This window comes from Protopterus annectens, chromosome 6.part0 (assembly GCF_019279795.1).
Source record: "Protopterus annectens isolate FY-2018-M chromosome 6.part0, PAN1.0, whole genome shotgun sequence".
NCBI classification, from domain to species: domain Eukaryota; kingdom Metazoa; phylum Chordata; order Ceratodontiformes; family Protopteridae; genus Protopterus; species Protopterus annectens.
The window spans coordinates 378,331,639-378,345,143 of record NC_056737.1 but is presented as its reverse complement, the minus strand read 5'-3'; the positions used below and the strand labels follow the sequence as shown (position 1 = coordinate 378,345,143).

Below are 13,505 nucleotides of genomic sequence, written 5' to 3'. Positions count from 1 at the left end.
AGTTCTGTTTGAACAGAGGAACCAGGCAGGGGCATCCTCTTTCTCATTTATCTGCATTATATTTAGAACCATTGGCAAGAAAATAAGGGACTCAGCAATCCAAGGATATAATTGGTATAGTAATAAAGAGGAGTTGGCTTTATTTTCAGATTACATTACTTTGTACCTGACAAAACCAAAAAGGGACATTTCAATGTTGTGGAATATTCTGACAGTTTTAAGTCTTTCTGACATACAATATTAATGTAAATAAAACAAAGGCAACAGCTGCAAACTATGCATCCTCACACAAACTGGTTCACCTATACCCATATTTATGGGGACATGATAAAATGAAGTACTTAGGAATATGGGTTAAAAAAGATTATGTTATGACATCTAAGAATATATGAGAAAAGACTAAAATGATAACACAAAAACTGAGAAGTTGGAAACTCTATTTTATGGATATAGATATCAAGATAAAAGCAATGAAAATGCTTTAGTACCTTTACTTTTATACAGGTCAGTCATATTTTATCAACTAGAGAAGTTCTGGATTGCAATTAATAAAGAGTTGAAGGTTTTAATCTGGAAGGAGAAGAGGACAAGAATCAATGGGATAAGTTGATCCTTACAATAGAACAAGGTGGTTTGGGATTACCTAAGTTGAAGGGGTATTTCAGAGCGGCACAGTTAAGGCTCATAGACACAGCACAAGCAGAAAGCGACAATTCAAAGTGGTAAGGGATGATGATGACACAGACAGGAAGCTCAAGAAATAAGGAGAGACTGCGATTTGGATGCAGATCCTTAAGGATAATAACAATATTAAGACTTCCAAAAGGTCTACACATTCAGTAACAGCTTAATTCCAGCTCAGGAGGGAAGGCCAGTGGACATTTGTATTCATGGGCAGGTTTCTGTAACTGACTAATAAGTGCACTGGCTGGATGACAGGAAAAAAGAAATCCAAAGGACCTGAAGAAAAATCAGCTACAAAAGCTGACTGGGAAAAGTACTGCAGCTGTTCAGCAAAAAAAGTAGTGCAAGCTCCAAACATGACTTCCAGTAACCCAGAAGAAAGGACAAGACAACTGCACACAGACCTGTTTAAATAAATAAAAAATTGATGGAGTATATCAACTCAAACAACAGGCTAACAAATGTAAGAAGCTTTAAAAAGATATTCAGATGAGACAGCAAACTTCAGAAGTCGAAATGAAGAAAAGTCTGGCTGAAAATGAGACCGCACAAGAAGAGGTGTTTCAAAAAAATAAGAGAATTAGGTTTTCCCTACGTGCTCTGTCCTTTACGTTTTTACACTGCACCAGAGAAGTTGGAAGGAATAGACTGTATTAATTTTATGAAAGTACAAGTAACTGGACTGGTATTCCACAACAGGAGTTGCTAAGTGAAAGGGTACATTGTGTCTACACTCCAAACTTGGCTATGACAAAACAACTTAGACGTTTAATAATAAAGATGAAATTTACCAGCAAGGAGGCATTGATTCTGAGAAAACTGTGGCAGAAGGACAAGATACTAAACGTGAGAGATAGAGTGTTTATGGAGAATGACTACTCATTGTACACCAGGCAGAAGAGGGGTAAATATATCCAATTGTTCAGGGAATGTCAAGAAGCATGCATGAGATTCAAACTGCTGTAGTCCGCGATCTTCAAAATATTTTTCCCTGGAAGAACAAAATAATTTTTCGATCAAGTACATGCTAAGGAAGAAATACAAAAGTTTCTCCAACAAAGAGCTGAGAAACAGAAAGGGATTCTGCTTCTTGTTCTTCTGGTAATAAAGAACCACAGATAGACTCTGCCAGTGACAACTTTTCCAGTGTTTCGACAGAAAATGTTTGAAAGAGGGAAAAAGCACACAAATTGACTAGAAGAATCAAGAGTACTTTGGAAATGAAGCAGAGACGGGGTCTGGGAAAAGGAGGTGAACAGAGTAAAACAAGAAAATCTGGAAATATTGGACTTTCTTGGACTTTGTTAAATGTGTAGGGGACTCTAAAACATATGCCCTACTTCATGCCATTAACATCTGGTGAATAAAATCAGTAAACTGGAAAATGACAAATGTGGAACTACAAACCAATAATTATATTTGTGAAACATGACAGAATAAGAAAATCTGGAAACATTGGATTTTTTTGGACTTTGTTAAACTTGTAGGGTCTCTAAAGCATATGCCCTATTTCATGTCATTAATGATCAGAAAAATAATCAGGAGAGGGGAAGAGAAAGGAGAAAATGAACTGTAAGTAAAACATTTTTTTTCTTAACAGTATCATTTAAATGGTGAATGATTTTCTTTGCATGTTATAAAGTAAACTTGTTATTTTTAAGTGCAAAGGGGATACTAATGTAAATAGGTGCTCCTGTTTTTTTTTTTTTTTTTTTTTGTTTCTTTCTCCCTTCTCTCTTTCTCCTTGTTCAGTTTAAAAAATGTAGGCATTGCAATGTAAAAACTATCTGGTTAAAAGAACATGACAAAAAAAAATAGTGTGCTTTTTCTTGTTCTTGCATAGGGGAATGACTGGGTAAAGGCCATTAACAATCTAGTAAAGTTTTAAGAAAAAGCAAGTAAATGAAAAAAATATTGAATACTGTAAGGCTTTTTCTCAAGAGTTTCATGTCTAGCTCTCAATCTGATAAAAAGAAATGGCTTGGAGAAATGTTTTCCGAAAGCATTCAAGTTTTTTATTACCACTTAAGAGAGCTATAAAGATAACACAAAACAAGACAGAACTTAATAGAACTACAGGCTATGCCATGCTTCTTAACATGAATAACTTTTCTTTTAGGTTAGCTTGAGTTTGTGTGCGTAGTTGTCAGTTTGGAATATTTGTTCCTATTAGGATGGTAAAACTTCAATATTTGAAGATGTATATAGTTTTGTGTGTTATTAAGTTAATAGGTTTTAGGGGGTAAGGTAGGTGTGTGAGAGAGAGAGATAGTGTGTGTGTGTGTGTGTGTGTGTGTGTGTGTGTGTGTGTGTGTGTGTGTGTGTGTGTGTGTGTATTTTTGAGAGTTTTCAATAAAACAAAAAGTTTTGTAAGATGCAATGACAACAAAACTGTATAAAAGATTAATCTGCCAAACAGTACAGGCATGGAACACAAACAATGAAACTAGACATTTAACAAAAAAGATGCTATACACAAAAGGTGGGAAGAATAATCTCATAAGAATATGATGCTTTCTATAATATCTTTAAACATTAATAGTCTCAAAGATAAATGCAAAAAAGGAAGAGTAGTGAACTGCATTATAAAATGTATAGTACAAATAGCCATGCTATAGGAGAGAGACTAAGAAAAAACTGAGCATGTGAATTTGATAAAGGGGTTTTCAAGATGGTTATTCAGCAGAACAACTGGGGGAAAGGAAGAGAAGAGTATGTACGTTAATTGCAAGAGGAGCTCCATAGTGATAGAAGAGGATAAAAAAGACAATAATGGTAGATTTGTACTACTAAGGGGCTACTGGCAAGAGAGGAGGAATATACTGGCATGCATTTATATTCCACTGAAAATTGATAAAAATGGAGATTAAGAAAATTCTGGAAGAAATAATCAGCTTTCAGCGAGGAATATTACTTATAGGTGGGAACTGGAATTTGATTTGCAATAGTGACAATGTGTCTTAGGGGCCCAGAAGGGAAAATATAATAAAGGAGGGTAGATTTTTAAAGAAATTTATGAAAATACCTGGCATGGACGATGTGAATTCAGTACTAGGAGTTTGGAGTGAATTTAAATATTCTCCAAGATGCAAAAACTGTGCTAGACTAGAAAGAATTTATATTTCACAGGAACATGTGCATATAATTGAAAGTCTTGAAAGGCACCCAATAATTATTCTTGATCATGTGCCAATAATAACTAAAATAAACACACATGGTAATGCAAGAAAAATGAGATACTGGTTCTTTCCCACCTATCTGTTGAATAGAAAGTAATTTAAGGAATGGGTAGTGGAAATTATTCAGGAGCTAACAGTGAAGAAATAAATTTATTCTGGAAATATAGCTAAAAGAGGTGGATAAAATTACAGCGGAGTTTAAAAACAGGGTGGAAATAAAATATGAGATAAGTATTGCAAAATAGGGGGAATCTCACAGAACAAGAGGAGTAACTGCAGAATGCTAAACAGAAAAAGAGGGATTACCTCAATAATATGCATAACTTTAGAAAGATTGATGTTTATCAACTGTTTTTTGATAACTCTAGAGCTCAACAACTTTTAGAACAGCGACTCACGCAACAAAAAGTAGAAAAGGCCGTTACCAAGGAAGATAACAAGGGATCCTGTACAGCTATTAGAAATATTTCAGAAATTCTATAAAAGTCTGTATAAAGCAGTGAAATATGGAAATCACGAAAAGGTACAAATGGAAATGTTTATGAAAGAATTAAATATGTTAAGGTTAGAGGTAGAGGATGCTCAATTAGTAACAGTTAGGATAGGAGGAGATTAGATAAAAATGGTGATGTATAACCAATCTACAGGAAAGTCCCCAGGAATAGATGACATTCCTGTGAAAGTCTGGAAGCTAGGAGGGAAAAAGATCTGGAAGGTTTTGTCTAACAGTACTTTAAGAGGAAGGGAAGTCTTGACATCCTGAAAGAAAGCTGTGGTAGCTGTAATACCTAACAAGGGTAAAGATCCATCAGATCCAACTTCATACATGCCCATTTCAATACTAAATGATGATTATAAAATGTTTATATCTACACTGGCTAAAAGAATGGAAAACGTGATGCCAAAAGGGATAGATATGGATCAATGTGGATGGCTGGCAAACATTTGACATTAACAGAACACTGATTATCTAGAGGGAAGCAGAATGTAAGAAAATTCCACTGTTGGTGGTGGATCTTGATGCAGAGAAAGCAGCGCAATGGAATCATTTGGAGTCCTTGATAAAATTATAAGGTTGATTAGTAGGCTATATAAGGGATTGGAGGAGAAAATGACAGTGGGTGGGATCCTCTCTGATAACTATAACTTCTGCCTGAGCAGAATAACCAGGCAGGGGTTTCCTCTTTCCCTTTATTTGCATTACATTTAAAACCACTGGCAAAGAAAATATGGGACTCAGAAATTCAAGGATATAATTGCTATGGTAGTCAAGAAAAGCTGGCTTTGTTTAAAGATGATATTTTATACTTGATAAAACCAGAAAAGGACATTACAGTGCTGTGGAACATTTGGAGACCGTTTCAAATATTTTCAGGATACAAAATTAATGAAGCTAAAACAAAGGCAATAGTGGTAAGTTATGTACCCAAGCACAGATTGGTTAAGCAATATCCATATTTATGGCAACATGATATAATGAAGTACTTAGGAGTATGGATTAGAAAGGATACCGGTGTGGCAGCTAAGGATATGTGGGAAGAGACTAAACAAAAGATAACACAGAAACTAGCAAATGGGAAGCACTGCTATATGGATATGGATAGTAAGATACAAGCAGTTAAAATGTTTTTAGTCCCTTTAGTTTTATACACAGGTCAATCATATTTTTATCAACCAGAGGAGAAGTTGTGGATAGCAGTTAATAAAGAGCCGAAGGATTTTATCAGGGAAGGGGAAATGCCAAGAGCCAAGTGGGATAAGATGATGTTTCCAACACAACATGGCAGACTGGGGTTATCCAATTTGAAGGGGTATTTCAGAGCTACACAGTTAAGGTTCCTATACACAGCACAAGCAGAAACCTATAACTCAAAGTGGAAAGGGATAGGATGGAACCGGGGGGGGGGGGCACAAGAAACAAGGAAAGACTGGGATTCTGGATGCAGATTTTTAAGGAGAATAACAATAATTGCATTATATTCATAAACTAGCAGAAAATATTCTAAGAACTAAAAAACACGGGAACATAGAAAGGAAATTCTGCCAATAGGGATGACTACAATTAGGGATACAGACAATAGGTAAGAGAGGGCTGGAATTTATTGGAGAAAACTGGCAAAGGGACCAAGAAATTAGGGCCAATTAATTGGAGAAGGAAAGGTTTCTTTTGGTGAGGGGATGACTGGTACAACATATGGAATGTTGTATTACAGCTGTGGGGGTCAGTTAGGGGAGGTTGGAGTGGACTGGGAGGAGAGACTGAATGGGCAGTTTACAGAGAGTGGGATGGTGAATGTGTGGCTCCCAAGTTTTCAGCAATGTCTGGAGGATTTGGGGGTTTTGCTTGGAGGTGTTGCATAGGTATTTTTGTGCCTCAAGCAGAGGCCAAGGTTTTTCTTCATTTGGGCTGCAGGTGTTGGGAGGTGTGATGGGGAAGAGGGAGGTAGTATGGATCATGTTTTTTGGCAGTGTAATGGGTTAGCAGGCTTTGGGAATTCTTTGCAGACTTCTCTGTTGGAAGTGTTGGGTAAGCAAACTGGTGTGACTGCGGAAGTGATTTTTTGAGCTGCGCTGTAGAGTCTGAGTTGCCTGGACATGGTGGGACCTTGTTAAGTTTGGTTCTGGTGGCTGCCGAAGAAGCAGTTTTCTAGCAAATGGAAGTCAAACATAATGGAAGTGGTGAGTGTAGTAGCAGAGGTGGAGGAACTGGAGGTGGGAGCAAACTGCATGGACAGAAGTGGGAGTTGTGGGAGCAGTGCGTGTGGAGTAGTGTTTTGGAGGAGTTGGGGGGGCAGGAATTGAGTGAACTGTGGTGCTTGACAATGACTGCATGGAAGATTGTATGTAATGTATAATGTTTGTAACTTTGGTTATGTCGGTGTGACCTGTTTTCATGTATATAAATGTATGACTGCCTACATCATAAGTAATAATTCAATAAAGATGTTTTTTGTTTATAAAAAAAAAAAAAAAAAAAGAAGTGGCCCTGTAGCTGAAGGAGGCAGCTGGGGAAGTGTGACAGAGTAGTGCCAGAGTACCCATCCTGCCTGAAAGTCAGGAGCTCACTGCAAGCTGCTCTACTAACATCCAGAGGGTTTTTCATGTTGCAAGAAGGCAATGCGAACAGCTAGACACAAATACCCAGCAAACAGCATTTTGCATTCTGTATCCATGGATGGCTCATGCATAGAACACTTGCAGATCCCTTGCATGTACTGTGGACTACCAAAATGTTCTGGGAGTCCTGCATGTTCAGGATGCTGTGGGGGTGGAGTACAGTTGTGCAAGTTCCACTTACCTGCGACAGGAGATGTTCGTAGAACAAACTGCCTTGCTGCCATAGGAGTAGTAGTGCCCGGATACCTTCCCTTTGGTGTCTTGAACTCCTCCCACTGTCTGTGAGTGAGAAGGTCAAATTACCTGGCAGGACAAGGACAACCTCTCACACTCACAGAAAGGACCCCTTCAGTTTTCTAGGATCCAGCAGAAAGAACAAATGAGAATATAACCGTTGTGAGCACCTCCATACCAAAGACTGCACACACACACACACACACACACACACACACACACACACACACACACACACACACACACACACACACACAGGTTGCTGAACAAAAACACAACAGCAACTTAAGACAGCTTCATCTAGGCCCATTACTATTTTAAACCATGATTATAAAGTTTATGTTGATAATGGCTAAAAGAATGGCAAATGTGATGCCAAAAGTGAAAGATACAGACCAGTGTGGTTTTGTGGAGGGAAGGAAAACATTTGAGAATGTTAACAGAACAATGATGATCCAGAGGGAGCAGAATGTACAAAAATACTGCTGTTATTGGTGGGTCATGATGCAGAGAATACATCAAACAAAGTAAACTGGGATTTTAAGAGTAGGGCAATGGAAGCATTTGCATTTCTTGATAAAATAAGGTTAATTAGAAGGATATATGAGGGATCGGAAGCAAAAAATCAAAGTGGGAGAGTTCCTCTCTGAAAAGTAGTTGGCAAAGAAAATATTTGTTTAGTTGTCATTTGTTAACCGGGTTAATCCAACTGAGCCAGTGGCTCGTTTTCTGTGGAGACCCGAGGAGAAAAACTCCAGACAGTTATTACAAAGTTACAAAAAAGAAAAACATCTGACAACAAAGTTTCATGCAAACGTTACAACAATGTGCTTTACATGAGAACATTAGAAATTTACAAAAAGCCTGAGAATGAATTTTACATAAAAATTACAATAATGTGCATAACATGCAGTACAAAAGTTAAGATTTTTTTTATCAATAAAAAGAGAAAGAGGTGCAAATGAGATAGGATACTTACAATAGGTGGGTGTTAAAAGTGTAAGAGGTAGTAAGTTGGTAAGGTTGGATTTAACTGGGATCATTGCAGTGACAGGTGATGGCATTTAGGAGAAAAGTTTTAAGTTCGGATTTAGAGAGATTTATGTTAGAAATGATTCGGATGTTAAGGGGGAGTTGGTTCCATGCATGGGAAATACTAAACTTATAAAGAAGTTTACCAATGTTTTTGTTTGGTTTACAGGTGTCCAGAAGGAGCTGATCAGAGCTGTGAACAGTTCTGGGAGGGGTATAATAGTGAGGATTGAGCAGAACAGAAAAGGAGTTTTAAGAGTAGAGTATGAGTCATTTGTAGCTGGGAGTGAAGCAGGTGCTGGGGGAAGTCAAGCCACTGGAGAGGTTTTTTTAGTGCATGGCAGTGATGACATTTGTAGGGTTGGTTACTAGCAAATCTTGCAGCACTATAGTATGACAGAGTTTAGCCAGAAGGGATGACTGTAGATGTGAAAAGATGGGTATGCATAAAGTAGACACGGAAGGAGGAAGGCCTGAGCTAGTTTCTGCCTAGAGTCAGGAGTTAGGTATTTTTATGTCTGTAGAGTAGGCCAAGTTTCTGATACAGTGGTGAATATGGGTATCACGAGAACATGAAGAAGGTTGCTATGTAGGTCAGGTTGTATGATGGTATTGTTGAGAGAAGAAATGGTGAAGGTTGTTTTGAGATTAGAAAGGTGTTTTGGAAAAAGAGCAGTAGCTTTGTTTTTTTTGGGATTTAGAATTAGTTGGTTGTCGGTTAACTATTTTTCTACAGATAAGAAGCTATGTTGAGTAGTAGAGAGGAGGTTAAAGAAACTGTCAGAACAGGTAATAAGGGTAGTCATCTGCATACTGTGTCAGGGAGGATGCTGTACAGGAAGTACGCAGTTGGTTTGTGAAAATATTAAAGAGAAGAGGGCCAAGAATAGAGCCTTGAGGCAGCCCAGTGTGGACTGGATTGTAAGGGCAGCAGACAGCCTGCCTTCTTACTAATTGTTATCTATTAGTGAGATGGCTGGTGAACCATTTAATAGTAGAGGGAGATAAGCTGAGTTGTAATAGTTTACTGAGAAGTTTGGAGTGTGATACAGTATTGAATGCTTTAGAAAGGTCAAGAAAGAAGCAATAAACCAGTAAATTTTTGTCAATGGCTTCAGCAATGGTTTGAGGAAAGGACAGTAGGGAGTAGATGTACTATGATAGGGTCTGAAGCCATGCCGCATAGGGTTAAGAGGTTATTATCTAGAAGGTACTTGATAAGCTGTCTGCGAATGGATTTTTCAAGGCGTTTAGAAAGCGGAGAGAGGATAGCAATAGGTATGTAGTTGAACGGTTTATTGCTGTTGCATCCCTTGTGTAATGGAGTGAATATATCACAGACGGTGCATTCTTAAATACATCTATTGATCAGGATAGGGATGGAGTAAGCTACTGAATGCGTGGCTAGTTTAAGAAAGCGGGAGGGAAGATAGTCAGAAGAGGGGGAGCATGGCTTCAGCTTAAGCAGGAGAGATTTGATTCAAGATGTTGGGACAAAGGCTATAGCTATAAACGTATGTACTCACACATGAAATGGTCCAGCAATACCCATATTTATGGGAACATGAGAAAGTAGGGCAGATTCCCAAGCATTTAGACTTATTTGGTATCAAGGAATCACATTCCTGAGGATGGTGGAGGAGAGACATGATCTAGATGGCTCATCCAAATTATAATGAGACACAAAAGTATGAATTTTTGACCAAGTAGCTGCTGCACTGATATCATCAATAGGTAGTCTACTGGCATAGGCTGTTGATGTGGCCACTGCACTTGTGGAATAAGCCTTAGGTTTACATTGTAGAGACAAGCCCTTTTTCTTGATCACAAAGGAAAGGCATTCAGATAACAATCTGAGCAGCGTAACTTTTTAGCCACTATTTTGCCCAACCTAGGCTTAGAGAATGCCACAAATAATTTTCTGACTTCTGAAAGGTTTAGTTCTATGCAGATAAAACCTAAGCTGGCAGTGAGCATCCAGCAAATGTAGCATGTATTCACTTTTATTTGCAAATCTTGGAAAAAAGACGGGTAGACTACTTGACAGACTGTGATTAGCTTTTGATGCCACCTCAGGAAGTATGAGTTCATCCTTAAGGAAACCCTGTCCTTGTGAAAAACCAAATAGGATGGCTTGCAGGAAAAGGCTTGGATCTCTGAAATACATTTAGCTGAAGTGACTGCCACCAGAAAAATCATTATCCAAGAGAGGAATTTTAAATCTACTGACGCTAATGATTCAAATGTTGGTGGAGTGGAGTCAATTATTTGTAAATTGATGGTAATATCTCAAGTACTGGATCTCTGATAGGAGGCTGAAGAAGAAAGGCTCATTTTAGGAAAGCATTAGAAATTCTAAAAGCGGCTATACAGTTGTCATTCTGGCTTATATGGAAGCTAGGGAGAGCTGCTATTTGTACTTTGACAGTTGAATAACTGGATTTGTTGTGAAAAAGTTCTGAAAGGAATTCTAAAATGGAAGGAATGAGGGCTAAAAATGGATCTAAGCCCCCAGAAGCAGCCAAAAGAGACAATCTCTTCAATTTACTGTGGTGTAATTTCACAATGGTCTGTTTTTGGGATGCTGATAAGATCTGGATGACAAATTAAGAAAGCCTAGCATCTCTGGCTAAGGTTAGAACTGGAGAAAACTAACTTCATGGCTTTCTGGTTTGGATGATGCTGCTGGGTGAATTAATACATGTAGATAGTTATCAGAGAGACCAGAACACAAACTAAGAACTATGTTTCCAAAGGATAGAAAAGGAGAATCCACGCCAACTCGCACACAAAATTATTTTATTAAATGGTTAAGTACTTTCATTCTCACTGTTTTTGAGACTTCTTCAGAACTAATGAAAGCCATTAAAAAAACAGATTGTATAATACATTGCCAGCAACACATTACTAAAAACAACCAATAATATGACATTGCATAACAACAATTAACCAATATTAAAATGTCTTAATTTTAAAATCAAATTTATAGAACAAGAGTCACTGAGGCCAGGATAACCTGTAACATTCAATTTGAACTCCCAGGCTTCTAAATGTTCATCAATAATCCACCCCTGTGGGTCCTGTTCTATTTGTTCTATAATAAAAAAATCCAAACTTATGTGTAGTAAAATACGCCACATGTTTATATAATGCATTGGTAGTTTTTTTTCTTTTTAATATCCAAATGTTCATATATTTTCTGCTTAAAAACTCTAGATGTCTTGTCTATATAATAAGCAGGACACTCCAAGCACTGAAATAAATACACCACATTTTGAGTATTACAAATGAAATGTCCTTAAATCTGATATTTTCTCCCTCTAATACTAAAACTGTTAATGCAAAGGATATGGGAACATTGGGAACAAAAAAGACATTGCTTCATTCCATTCTTCTTACTATAACATTGTTCCTCATATTTGTATTCTAAATATTGTTTGAATGCTCTATCTCTTCTATAAAAAAAAAAAAAAAAAAATCAATGGTTTGTCCCCTCTTATATTTAACAGTTTAGTGTCAGTAAAAACATAAACTCCAATTTCTTACAAGGGATCCTGCTATAGCTTTACTGTCCAATATGTAAGTAGAAATAAAACTTTTCCTATTTTTATCAAAATGGGCTTCTCTATCAATATTAGCTATAGGGCTAGAAACTCTAGATTGCTCATATAAAAGCAAGGGAAGATAAAACCCTATCTTTTTATTAAAACCTCATCTCTAATAGCTAGAACAAATTCCAAAGGGTATCCTCTTCTTAACAACATATCCTTAAGTATATTACATTTGTTGACAAAAATATTAAAATCCGAAATCATTCTAGCTAAATGTACAAATTGGTCTTTTACTACAGATTTTTTTTGATGTTATTATGCCAGCTTGTAAAACGGAGATAAGTGTTAGAAAAAAAGTAGGCGTGCAATAAATAGTGGAAGTAAATCCATTGTTCACAATATCATTTTTTATCTCCACATCCAAAATGGAAATTTTATAATATCATCATAAACAGATGTGAAATTTAAAAATGAAAGTTTCATTAATATACATTAAAAACTCTTCCAAGTTTTCCTTGGAATCTTTCCATAAAATAAATATATCATCCAAAAAACGTGTATACATTAGCCAACATTGCCTAAAAGGACCATTAAGTATATACTGGTCCTCCCCCATTCAGCCATAACATGGTTCACAAACATGGGGGAACATGCTGCCCCCATAGCTACTCCTGTAACCTGCCTATACAAAAAAATATTCTTTAAAACAATTTCCATCAATGCTACTGTTGCACTGACCTTCTCCAGACTTAGGTCCATACGTATGAACTGTTTCTCAAATAAAGTTAAAACTAAATCATGCAGAATAATTGAAAACAAATTATGTACATCAATGGTAATATAAGCAACATTATTCATTCAGTTGACTTAAAAACTGCCAGGAATCCTTACAAATTATCCACCAACCTTGGTTTTAAAGTGTAATCTAATAATTTTCATAGGTTCATAGGTAGGTACTAGGCTATCAGCCCAGCCAAAAAGGTACCCTGGCTTTTGCCACCCAAGAAAATTATTTTCCTGTGCCACTGTCGAGCAGAGCCACAGAAGTGATCCCTGGGAAGAAATTTCCTATTTCCCATCCAATCATCAAGATTTTTCTTGAAGAGTACTAATGAGAAACTTTATTTGATATAGATAGGTAGTTTATTCCAGAGTATGGGAAGTCTCTGTAACAGGACTCTATCCCTCTGGTATGTTCTGTTTATTGTGGTGACAAGGTTTAGGTCCCTAGAGTGTGTAGTTCGGAGGGATTGGGATTTCTTTAAGTGGAGCATGTCCAACAGCGCTGGGTTTGACATAGCTTTGTATGTTAGGCAGAGATCATCTCTGAGTAGGCAATATGCGACGGAGTAAAGCTGGAGTTTTCTGAGACAGTCATAAAACGAGGAATTTTCATTTTCAGTTAAATTACTCTACTTAAAATCAAGAGCACAATGCATAATATTCCTAAAAATCACTCTCACACGCTCTTTCAAATAATCCTAAACTTTGATTAATAGGGGGGTTAAATATACTTTGCCTGGTTAACTGGCTTTCATTATTAAAAAATCTTTTATCATTGAAAAACATAGCTACGTTTAACTTGCAAACAAAAAAGCTTTAAATCTGTAAGTATATTGACTATGTTTGCTCATTTAGATGGCACACAAGGTTAAGCCCTTTGACAAGTCTGCATGTGAATTAATCAATGTTTTACTAGAACAGTTAA

General features: G+C 37.0%; 1 protein-coding gene across 1 annotated transcript in view; it reads right to left on the bottom strand.

Moving 5' to 3' along the window:
* SRP54 (signal recognition particle 54) overlaps positions 1-13,505 on the bottom strand; it is a 1,212,380-nt gene that overhangs the window by 502,480 nt on the left and 696,395 nt on the right. The gene's annotated exons all lie outside the window — the stretch shown is intronic.